At 45.5% G+C, this 12325-nt stretch overlaps 1 protein-coding gene across 2 annotated transcripts in view; it reads right to left on the reverse strand.

Moving 5' to 3' along the window:
• Positions 1 to 12325, reverse strand: part of MED12L (mediator complex subunit 12L) — a 535097-nt gene that overhangs the window by 277190 nt on the left and 245582 nt on the right. The window lies entirely within an intron of this gene.

The following is a 12325-nucleotide window of genomic DNA, read 5'->3' on the forward strand; positions in this document are numbered from 1 at the left end:
GCTCTTAACAAATTCCATAATTTTTTTAATTTTTTTTTAATTAAAAACTACCATACTAAGTACTGGGGTAGATACAAGACAATCAGGTTAGACACAGTCCCTGTCCCACATGGGGCACTCAGGCTAAGTGACAGAGGGAACAGGTATTTAATCCCCATTTTACAGATGAAAGAACTGAATCAAAATGAAGTTACAAGATCACAAAGCAGGGAAGTGGTGAAGACAGGATCAGAACCCAGGTCCTTCTGGCTCCAGGGTGAAGGCTCTTTCCACTTTTTTTAATGGTATTTGTTAAGCGCTTACTTTGTGTCAAACACTGTTCTAAGCATTGGGGTAGGTACGAATTAATTAGGTCAGACACAATCCCTGTCCCACATGGAGCTCACAGTCCAACTAGGAGGGAGGATGCATATCCCCATTTTACAGTTGAGGAAACTGAGGCATGGAGAAGTTAAGTGACTTGTCCCTGGTCACACAGCAAGTGATTGGCAGAGCCAGGATTAGGACCCAGGTCCTTCGGACTTCCAGGCCCAGGCTCTCCCCGCTAGGCCATGCTGCTTCTCTTAAACCTCAAGCCTCAGGAAGACTGGGTTCGTGCCTGAATTATTCTGCTGCTACAGACGACTCTGTGAAGATCGTCTTTGGGGATGTGGGCAGGAGAGTGAGGATTTGCCTATTAGTTCCATTGCTACACCACTTGTCTGCTGTGTGACCTTGGGAAAGTCACTTCACTTCGCTGTGCCTCAGTTCCCTTATCTGCAAAACAGTGGCTCTGTTCTCCTTCCTATTTAGAATTAGAATCCCCCTTAAAATGGGGATTAAGACTATGAGCCTCATGTGGGACAGGGACTTGTCCAACCCAATTTGCTGGTATCCACCCCAGAGATTAGTACAGTGCCTGGTACATAGTAAGCACTTAAATTCCATAATTATTGATTATCATTATTATTCTCTGATACAAACTAGAGGTGTAGGAGTCAATTCCAAAAGAAAAACACAAGTGCCACAGTATGAAGCAAAATTAAGATTGAGAGTCACATCTTCCTGTCATTTAGGGGTCTGCAGGGACCTTGTCCTTCATATCTGTGTTCAGCACCCAGAAAAATGGAAGAAAGACTAATTTATTTTTATGTGGGGTGGTTCTCCCCACAGTGACCATCAGCTTCTAGAAAGAGCAATTAAATAATGCCTATCTGAACTGATTGAAATGCAAATACTAATCAATATTTAGTGCTTGAATATGGTAGCATTACCTAGAGGTGACCTATTGGCTTGGTCCAAGAGCCAAAAGCCCTTCTTGCTCAGACAATAAAACAGTGCTGGTAAATTGGTAGCTAAAATCGGCCTTTTCCTCTCTAACCAAACTACTACCACATTAGTTCAAGCACTTATCCTATCCCACCTTAATCACTCTAACAGCCTTGTAGCTAACCTCCCTGCCTCCTGTCTCTCCCCACTCCAGTCCAAACTTCACTCTGTTGCCCTTATTTTTTTCTACAAAAACATTCAAGCCATGTTTCCCCACTCCTCAAAAACCTCCAGTGGTTGCTCATCCACCTCCACATCACAGAGAAACCCCTTTACCATTGGCTTTAAAACACCAATCACCTTGCCCCTTTCTACATCATCTTGCTACTCTCCTACTACAACCCAGCCCAAACTCTTCACTCCTCTAATGCCAAACTTCTCACTGTACCTCAATCTGGTCTACCTTGCCGCTGGCCTCTCATCCACATCCTGCCTCTGGACTTAAATGCCTTCCCTCTTCATATCCAACAGACAATTACTACCCACACCTTCAAAGCCTTCTTGAAGGTACATTTTCTCCAAGAGGCCTTCCCTGACTAAGCCCTCCTTTCCTCTTCTCCCACTCCCTTCTGCACTGCCCTGATTTGCTCCCTTTATTCATAAGCACTCCCATCCCATAGCACTCATTTACATAGCTGTAATATTATTTATTTATATTAATGTCTGCCTCCCCCTCTAGACTGTAAGCTCACTGTGGGCAGGGAATGTAACTGCTATATTGTACTCTCCTAAAATCTCAATACAATGCTCTGCATATACTAAATGCTCAATAAATTCAATTCATTGAATGAAAACTAAAAGTAAAACTTCATCCTCTAGACTGTAAGCTTGTTCATTCATTCAATCATATTTATTGAGTGCTTACTGTGTGCAGAGCACTGTACTAAGCGCTTGGGAAGTACAAGTTGGCAACATATAGAGATGGATGGTCCCTACCCAACAACGGGCTTACGGGATTGTGTCTAACAACTGTTGTACTCTCCCAAGGGCTTAGTACAGTGCTCTGCACACAGTAAGCACTCAAAAATACCATTGATTGACTCAGTGAATAAACGGCACTAACTGGAGATAAATCTAGTTTCAAAACCTGACTGTCAATTTCCTATTCCAAGTATGCATAAAGTCATCATGCGTTTTATAGCCCATTCTTTAAATCTTTTCTTTCATTGTAGTGGGCATATGTGGAGACACTTTGCAAAACTACAAAGTTGAGCAAAGTAGCCCTGGGTGAGACTGTTAGGATCCTATGGCAGCATCTTAGGTAGTGATTTCCACATCATGGTGGCACCAGCCAAGACACAGCCTCAAAAAAAAATCCCAGACACTATTCCCTCCCTCCAAGTGGAATTCCGAGAAAATTATCCAGACCAACAAGTCCAGATTTCTCCCTGCTTCAGAGAGAATGGAGGACCCCTGCTCTGTGTGGTGCAAGAATTCAGTGAAAGTAATTGATTAAGGCAACACACAGTCATTGAATTCAGAGCCAGCATTCAGGGCCTGGCCAGTATGAAATGCCTAATAGACATCTAAAATCAGTTGGTTTCATTAGCAGAGACAGATGGAAACAGAAAGAGAGCTGCTCCAGGATGCAGATTTACAAACAGAGCTAGACAAAAGGGGAGATAATAATGATAATAATGATGATTATGGAATTCGTTAAGCACTTACTGTGTGCCAGGCACTGTTCTAAGCGCTGGGGTGGGTACCAGCAAATTGGGTTGGGCACAGTCCTTGTCCCGCATAGGACTCATAGTCTTACTCTCCATTTTACAGGTGAGGTAGCTGGGGCACAGAGAAGTGAAGTGACTTGCCCAAGGCCACACAGCGGACAAGTGGTGGAGCCGGGATTTGAATCCATGACCTGTGACTCCAAAGCCCGTGCTCTTTCCACTGAGCCATGCTGCTTCTCTATGTCATGCTATGGAGAAAGATGCACAGAGGACAGTGAAGCCCAAAGGGGCCTGAGGGTGCGGGACAGAAAGGAGGGGAAGAGAAAATGAGCAAATACAGAGTGGGAGCCCCAGAGAAGGCAGTAGAGGAAACAACAATCTCTTCCCACAGTCCTTTTAGTCTATTCTCCCACATAATCTCATTTCATTTGCAATCACACCACACAACCCTTTACAATACCCTTTATAACACCCACTGCAATGTCACAACTTCCCATGTCTCCCACTTTACTATTATTATCATTATCATTATTATCATCATGATATTTCTTAAGGCCTTACTAAGAGTTAAGCACTGTTCTATGCTCTGTGTTAGACTCAAGTTAATCAGGTCAGAAACAGTCCCTGTCCTACATGGAGCTTAAATTCTGAGTGGCAGGGAATGTGTCTGGTTGTTGTTGTATTGAACAACAATACAATTGTATTGTAGAGAAGCAGCTTTGCTCAGTGGAAAAAGCACGGGCTTTGGAGTCAGAGGTCATGGGTTCAAATTCCAGCTCCACAATTGTCAGCTATGTGACTTTGGGCAAGTCACTTTACTTCTCTGTGCCTCAGTTACCTATCCGTAAAATGTGGATTAAGACTGTGAGCCTCACGTGGGACAACCTTATCACCTTGTATCCTCCCAGCGCTTAGAACAGTGCTTTGCACATAGTAAGTGCTTAACAAATACCATTATTATTATTATTATCATTGTATGCTACACAGTAAGCACTCAATAAATACAGTTGAGTGAATGAATGAAGGAGGAGAGGTAACTGAATCCCCATTTTACAGATGAGGAAACTTAGGGCAGAGAAGTTAAGAAGAAGAAGAATTGTGGTATTTGTTAAGGGCTTACTATGTGCCAAACACTGTTCTAAGCACTGGAGTAGTTACAAGATAATCAGGTTGGACATAGTCCCTGTCCCACATAGGTCTCACATACTTAATTCCCATTTTACAGATGAAGAAAATGAGGCACAGAGAAGTAATGTAACTTGCCCGAGGTCACAGGGCACATGAGTGGTGAAGCCAGGTTCGGAACTCAGGTGCTTCTGAGTCCCAGGCCTGTGCTCTATCCATTCATTCATTCAATCGTATTTATTGAGTGCTTTCTGTGTGCAGAGCACTGTACTAAGCACTTATCCACTAGACCACTCTGCTTCAAGTTAAGTAACTTACCCAAGGTCATCCAGCAGGCAACTGGCAGAGGCAGGATAAGAACACAGGTCCTCTGACTCCCAGCTCATTCTCTTTCCACTATGCCACAAGGCCCCTCATCTATAGCTTTATCTCCTATATATTTAGCCAAAGATATCTGCAAACATGGATGCTTACTGCTTCCTACTTCAGTACTAGGGGAAGATTACACCATGCCAGACTAACTCAATAAGGAACTACAGCTCCCAGCTAGGAAAGGCAAAACAACAGTAAGAGAAGTTTTCTTCTAGAGAGACAGAGAGGCATGGTGCCAGACATCATAAATTCAAACAATCCATCCAAACACATCAAGTAGCATCTGGACTGCATGCCTCCCAGCCTGTTAAGGCAGCACCTTTTTAAGGGGGAACTTGGACTCTAAAGAGATAATAACTGTGGTATTTGTTAAGTGCTTACCAGGTGCCAGGTACTGTACATAGCCTTGAGGTAGGTGCAAGATAATTGGGTTGGACACAGTGCCTATCCCATATGGGCTCCCAATGTTAATCCCCATTTTACTGATGAGGTAACTGAGCCACAGAGTAGTTAAGTGACTTGCCCAGGATCATAAAGCAGACATGTGGAGGAGACGGGAGCACTTAGTACAGTGCACTGCACACAATAAGTGCCCAATAAATACCACTGACTGTAATTAGTGGGAGAATGTCTTCTGGAAGAGGGGATATTTTAGGAAGACTTGGAGGTGGAGGGCACCAGTTTGGCAGATTTCGTCATCATCAATCGTATTTATTGAGTGCTTACTGTGTGCAGAGCACTGTACTAAGCACTTGGGAAGTACAAGTTGGCAACATATAGACACAGTCCCTACCCAACAGTGGGCTCACAGTCTAAAAGGGAGAGACACAGAACAAAACCAAACATACTAACAAAATAAAATAAATAGAATAGATATGTACAAGTAAAATAAATAAATAAATAAATAGCGTAACAAATATGTACAAACATATATACATATATACAGGTGCTGTGGGGAAGGGAAGGAGGTAAGATGGGGGGATGGAGAGGGGGACGAGGGGGAGACGAAGGAAGGGGCTCAGTCTGGGAAGGCCTCCTGGAGGAGGTGAGCTCTCAGTAGGGCCTTGAAGGGAGGATGAGAGCTAACTTGGTGGATGGGCAGAGGGAGGACATTCCAGGCCTAGGGGATGACGTGGGCCGGGGGTCGATGGCGGGACAGGCGAGAACGAGGTACGGTGAGGAGATTAGCGGCAGAGGAGCGGAGGGTGCAGGGTGGGCTGTAGAAGGAGAGAAGGGAGGTGAGGTAGGAGGGGGCAAGGTGATGGAGAGCCTTGAAGCCCAGGGTGAGGAGTTTCTGCCTAATGCGCAGATTGATTGGTAGCCACTGGAGATTTTTGAGGAGGGGAGTAACATGCCCAGAGCATTTCTGGACAAAGACAATCCAGGCAGCAGCATGAAGTATGGATTGAAGTGGGGAGAGACATGAGGATGGGAGATCAGAGAGAAGGCTGATGCAGTAGTCCAGACGGGACAGGATGACAGCTTGAACGAGAAGGGTAGTGGTGTGGATGGAGAGGAAAGGGCGGATCTTGGCAATGTTGCGGAGCTGAGACCAGCAGGTTTGGGTGACGGCTTGGATGTGAGGGGTGAACGAGAGAGCAGAGTCGAGGATGATACCAAGGTTGCGGACTTGTGAGACGGGAAGGATGGTAGTGCCGTCGAGATGGGAAACTCAGGGAGAGGGCAGGGTTTGGGAGGGAAGACAAGGAGTTCAGTCTTGGACATGTTGAGTTTTAGGTGGCGGGCAGAAATCCAGATGGAGATGTCCTGAAGGCAGGAGGAGATGCGAGCCTGGAGAGAGGGGGAGAGAGCAGGGGCAGAGATGTAGATCTGTGTGTCATTAGCGTAGAGATGATAGTTGAAGCCGTGGGAGCGAATGAGGTCACCAAGGGAGTGCGTGTAGATCGAGAACAGAAGGGGACCAAGCACTGAACCTTGGGGAACCCCCACAGTAAGGGGATGGGAGGGGGAGGAGTAGCCTGCAAAAGAGACTCAGAATGAACGACTGGAGAGATAAGAGGAGAACCAGGAGAGGACGGAGTCTGTGAAGCCAAGCTCAGATAGCGTGTTGAGGAGAAGAGGGTGGTCCACAATGTCGAAGGCAGCTGAGAGGTCGAGGAGGATTAGGACAGAGTATGAGCCGTTGGATTTTGCAAGCAGGAGGATTTGCGGGGAGAGTGGTAGCTAGATCTAGGACAATTAAGAGGTTAGCTGAGGAACAGCAAAAACAGCAACCTTGTACATAGGAAGTGAAGAGAGAAAAATGCTGGTGGAGAGTCTTAAATCCCAAGGTCAAAATTAATGAAACGGGGAACCACTGGAGCTTTCTGAGAACATGAGATTGGAAATTCCTTGAGGGTAGCTACTGTGTCTTCAGCTTCACATACAGAAGCAGCGTGGCTTAGTGGAAAGAGCCCGGTCTTGCGAGTCAGAGGTTGTGGGTTCTAATCTCAGCTCCGTTACTTGTCAACTGTGTGACTTTGGGCAAGTCACTTCACGTCTCTGTGCCTCAGTTCCCTCCCCTGGAAAATGGGGATGAAGCCTGTGAATCCCATGTGGGACAACCTGATTGCCTGGTATCTACCGCAGTGCTTACAACAGTGCTTGGCACACAGTAAGTGCTTAACAAATACCTTCATTATTATCATTATTATACTTCATTCATATACTTAATTCCCATTTTACAGATGAGGGAACTGAGGCACAGAGAAATGAAATGACTTGCCCAAGGTCACAGAGCACATAAGTGGTGGATACGGAATTAGAACCCAGGTCCTCCTGACTCCCAGGCCCATGCAATAATAATAATAATAATAACAATAATAATAATAATAATAATAATGGCATTTATTAAGCACTTACTATGTGCAAAACACTGTTCTAAGAGCTGGGGAGGTTACAAGGTGATCAGGTTGTCCCACAGCGGGCTCACAGTCTTCATCCCCATTTTACAGATGAGGTAACTGAGGCACAGAGATGTTAAGTGACGTGGCCAAAGTCACACAGCTGACAATTGGTGGAGTCGGGATTTGAACCCATGACCTCTGACTCCAAAGCCTGTGCTCTCTCCAATGAGCCACACTGCTTCTCTATCCACTAGGCCACTTGATTCACTTGATTCAAGCTAATGACTTGCTCAAGTTCACCCAGCAGGCAACTGGCAGAGGTGGGATGAAGGACACAGGTCTTAAGAACACTGAATCGCATACACTAATGCTACTGTAGACTCCCAAGTGCTTAGTACAATGTTCTGTATACAGTAGCTGTGCAATTTATACTACAGACTGATGTTCTCCCCTGCCCAGTAGAATACTCTGCCCAGAGTCATCACTAGTAATGATGATTATGAAGCCTGGTGACTGAGAAAAATTCCTGCTGTGTGACCTTGGGCAAGTCACTTAACTCCTTGTGCCCCAGTTTCCTCATCTGTAAAATGGGGGTCAAATTCCTGTTGTCCCATATCCTTAAACTATGAGCTGTGTGTGGGGCAGGGGCTATGTCTGACAATTACATCTACAGTGCTTGGCACATAGTAAGCATTTAACAGATACCATTACTATTATTCTTTCTATTTTTTACCCCGGGAACATATTTGTCAGAATATAAATAGGATTCTGTTCTGCTTCACTATATTTCCTTGGAGATCAACATCCCAGACAACTGGATGATCTAATGAAAATTTCCCACACCAGAGAAAGCACCGAGCCCAATAAAATGCAGAAGAGTATCAAGACAGTTGCATCTACACTAGCCCTCAAATTCTACACCTTCTAAAGGACCCTTACTGAGCTGGAGTTGATAGGCATGCCCACCCCCCCACCCTCAACAAGCTTCTAAAGGACCCTTACTTGACTGATTAAGGATAAACTGGTAACTTGGGGAGCTTTTCCCAGCTGAAATTTCACTGCAGCATTTCATTCAATGAAATGAAATTCAAGGGAAGCAGCGTGGCTCAGTGGAAAGAGTGCAGGCTTGTAAGTCAGATGTCATGGGTTTGAATCCCGGTTCAGCCACTTGTCAGCTGTGTGACCTTGGGCAAGCCACTTAACTTCTCTGTGCCTCAGTTACCTCATCTGTAAAATGGGGATTAAGACTGTGAGCCCCACACGGGACAACCTGATCACTTCGTATCCCCCAGTGCTTAGAACATTTCTTCGCACATAGTAAGTGCTTAACAAATACCACCATTATTATTATTATTATCAAATCCATCACTAAATCCTGTCGGTCCCACCTTCACAATATCACTAAAATTCGCCCTTTCCTCTCCATCCAAACTGCTACCTTGTTAATTCATTTACTCATCCTATCCTGCCTGGATTACTAAATCTGCCTCCTTTCTGACCTCCCAGCCTCCTGTTTCTCCCCACTCCAGTCCATACTTCACTCTGCTGCCCTGATCATTTTTCTACAAAAACGTTCAGGAAATGTCACCCCAATCCTCAAAAAATTTCAGTGCTTGTCCATCCACCTCCGCATCCAACAGAAACTCCTCACCATTGTCTATAAAGCACTCAATCATCTCACCCCCTCCTACCTCATTACTCTCCTTTTACAACCCAGCCGGCACACTTCGCTCTTCTAGTGCTAGCCATACTGTGCCTCCATCTTGCCTATCTCGTTGATGACCCCTCACCCACATCCTGCCTCTAGCCTGGAACACCCTCCCTCCCCAAAATCTGACAATTACTCTCCGCCCACCTTCAAAGCCTTATTGAAGGCACATCTCTTCCAAGAGGCCTTCCCAGACTAAGCCTCCCCTTTCCTCTTCTCCCGCTCCCTTCTGCATCGCCCTGACCTGCGCCCTTTGTTCTTTCCCCACTTCCAGCCCCACAACACTTATGTACATATCTGTCATTTATTTTTTTACTTATGTCTGCCACCCCCCACCACTGCCTAGACTATAATTTTGTTGTGGGCAGGGAATGGGTCTGTCTATTGTTGTATTCTACTCTTCCAAGCATTTAGTACGGTGCTCTGCATACAGTAAGTTCTCAATAAATACAACTGAGTGAATAAATGAATGAATTAGACAGTCTTCTTGGGTTCAAGTTGAAACAGCCTGGCTCAACCAGGGCTGCCACATCCAGGGCCTCTGTTGTTTCAGGGTTTACTTCCAGTACTGGGGGCAGAGCCGTGCTGGGGCTAGAAAGTCTAGGCCCAGGCCACACAGGTTCTGTTGTGACAGGAGCAATGAGCTGGAGTTGATAGGCATGCCCACCCCCCCCACCCTCAACAAGCTTCCAGTCTAGATGAGGAGACAGACATCAGTATAAACTAAGGATAAGTACAGAAGGACATAAGGGCTTTGGGGCTGAGGGAAGGGTGACTAAAGGTTGTGAACCCGTAAATTCACTGTGGGGATGGACTAGGGGCTTTGTGTCAAGAAGGGAATTACTGGTCACTCATGGCTCAGGCCTGAACGCTTAGTACCTTGCATGGCACATAGGAACTTAATGGTATTTATTGAGTACTTACTCTGTGCAGAGCATTGTCCTAAGGGCTAGGGAGAGTAATGACATTAAGGATAGTAATGACTGCGGTATTTGTTTAAGTGCTAACTGTGTGTCAGGCATGGTCCTAAGAGGTGAGGTGGATACCAGCAAATTGGGTTGGGCACAGTCCCTGTCCCACATAGGGCTCACAGTCTTAATCCCCATTTTACAAATGAAGTAACTGAGGCCTGGATAAATGAAGTGGCTTGCCCAAGGTCACACAGCAGACAAGCGGCAGAGTCGTTATTAGAACCATGACCTTCTTATCCCGGGCCCATGCTCTATTCACTACACCATTCTGCTTCCCAAGATGATACAACTGAATCAGCAGACGTGTTCCCTGCCCATAAAAAAATTCCATAATTATTCTTATTTTTATTCCATTCTCTCTACCAGAGTTGAACCTCTCTGGTGTCTCATCATTTTGAGGCAATACAATGGAGGGGTTTTTCAAGTGCAGGCACAGAGAGTGAGCCCACAAGACAGTTGCTCCAGTGGGAAAGGGGAGGAGAAAGACCCGGCAGAGGCAGCAGTTAGTTCTTTCCACCCACCCTAGATCCAGGCTGGAGGGCCTGTGGTCATCCCTGAAGCTCTCCAGAGGAATGGAACAAACAGCTGCTTGTGCTCCCAGGGTCCTGAGCTGAACTTGAGAGGGTGAGGAAGGGCCAGTGTCCTCTGTGACCCTCTCCCGCTGCTGCTTCCCCTCATGGGTGTGAGAGTGTGGTTTGTGTCTCTCTGTCCCCATTTCCTGCAGCCTTCTCCCCACTATCTTGAACTGCTCTCCCCTCCCCCATGGAGATCCTGTCCACATACCAGATGACTGTAAGAAAACTATTATCATTCTCAAATTTACCAATTTGCTCCTTATTTTACAAACACAGGCACAGTTTTTTGCTAGCATATTGAAAACATGGCTTTTAAACCCATGTTTTCCCTTGCACTTCATTCATGGGAGCAGTTTGGCATGTAATAGTAAAATACTAATAATAATGATGGCATTTGTTAAGTGCTTACTATGTGCAAAGCACTGTTCTAAGCGCTAGGGGGATAAGGTTGTCCCACGTGGGGCTCACAGTCTTCATCCCCATTTTACAGATGAGGTAACTGAGGCTCCAAGAAGTTAAGTGACTTGCCCAAGGTCACACAGCAGACATGTGGTGGAGCCGGGATTCGAACCCATGACCTCTGACTCCAAAGAGCGTGTTGTTTCCACTGAGCCATGCTGCTTCTCTACTAATAATAACCATGGAACTTGTTAAGTGCTTACAAATACAATATAATTAGATTTGGGGTAATACAAGATAATTGTATCAAATACAATCCCTGTCCCACAAGGGGATTATAGTCTAAATAATAATAATAACTGTGTCATTTGTTAAGCAGTTACTATGTGCCAAGCACTGTACTAAGCACTGGGGTATACACAAGATAATCAGGTCCCACATGGGGCTCACAGTCTAAGTAGGAGGGAGACCCACCGTTGACCCCTGGCCCACATCCTACTTCTGGTCTGGAATGCCCTCCCTCCATACATCCACCAAACTAGCTCTCTTCCTCCCTTCAAAGCCCTACTGAGAGCTCACCTCCTCCAGGATGCCTTCCCAGACTGAGCCCCCCCTTCCTCTCCTCCTCCCCTCCCCATCACCCCACTCTCTCCCTGTCCTGCCCCCTTCCCGTCCCCACAGCACTTGTGTATATTTGTACCTATGTATTACTCTATTTATTTTATTTATAATGTGTATATACCTATAATTCTATTTATTTTGACAGTATTGACACCTTTCCACTTACTTTGTTTTGTTGTCTGTCTCCCCCTTCTAGACTGTTAACCCATTGCTGGGTAGGGGCCATCTCTATATGCTGTCGATTTGTACTTCCCAAGCACTTAGTACAGTGCAATACAATAAATACGACTGATGATGATGATGCTCTGCACATAGTAAGAGCTCAATAAATATGATTGAATGAATTGATGAATGAATGAATGAATGGAGACAGGCCCAGAGAAGTGAAGTTCCTTGCCCAAGGCAATACAGAAGAGAAGTGTCAGAATCGTGATTAGAACCAAGGTCTTCTGACTCCCAGGACCATGCTCTTTCAACTTAGACCTTGTTGCTTTCGAAGTAACGGAAACACAGCTACAGAATCCCCATTTTATATGGGGCTTACGGTTGAAGTAGGAGGAAAACCAGGTACTGAATCCCCATTTTACAGATGGAGAAATAATGGCATAGAGAAGTTAAGTGACTTATCTAAGGTCACACAGCTGGGAAGTGGTGAAGCCACACTGTCTCCCCCCTCCTAGGCTGTTCAAGTTCATTGTGGGCAGGGAGTTTGTCTGTTTATTGTTGTACT

The sequence above is a fragment of the Tachyglossus aculeatus genome, chromosome 1, assembly GCF_015852505.1.
Source record: "Tachyglossus aculeatus isolate mTacAcu1 chromosome 1, mTacAcu1.pri, whole genome shotgun sequence".
NCBI lineage: Eukaryota > Metazoa > Chordata > Mammalia > Monotremata > Tachyglossidae > Tachyglossus > Tachyglossus aculeatus.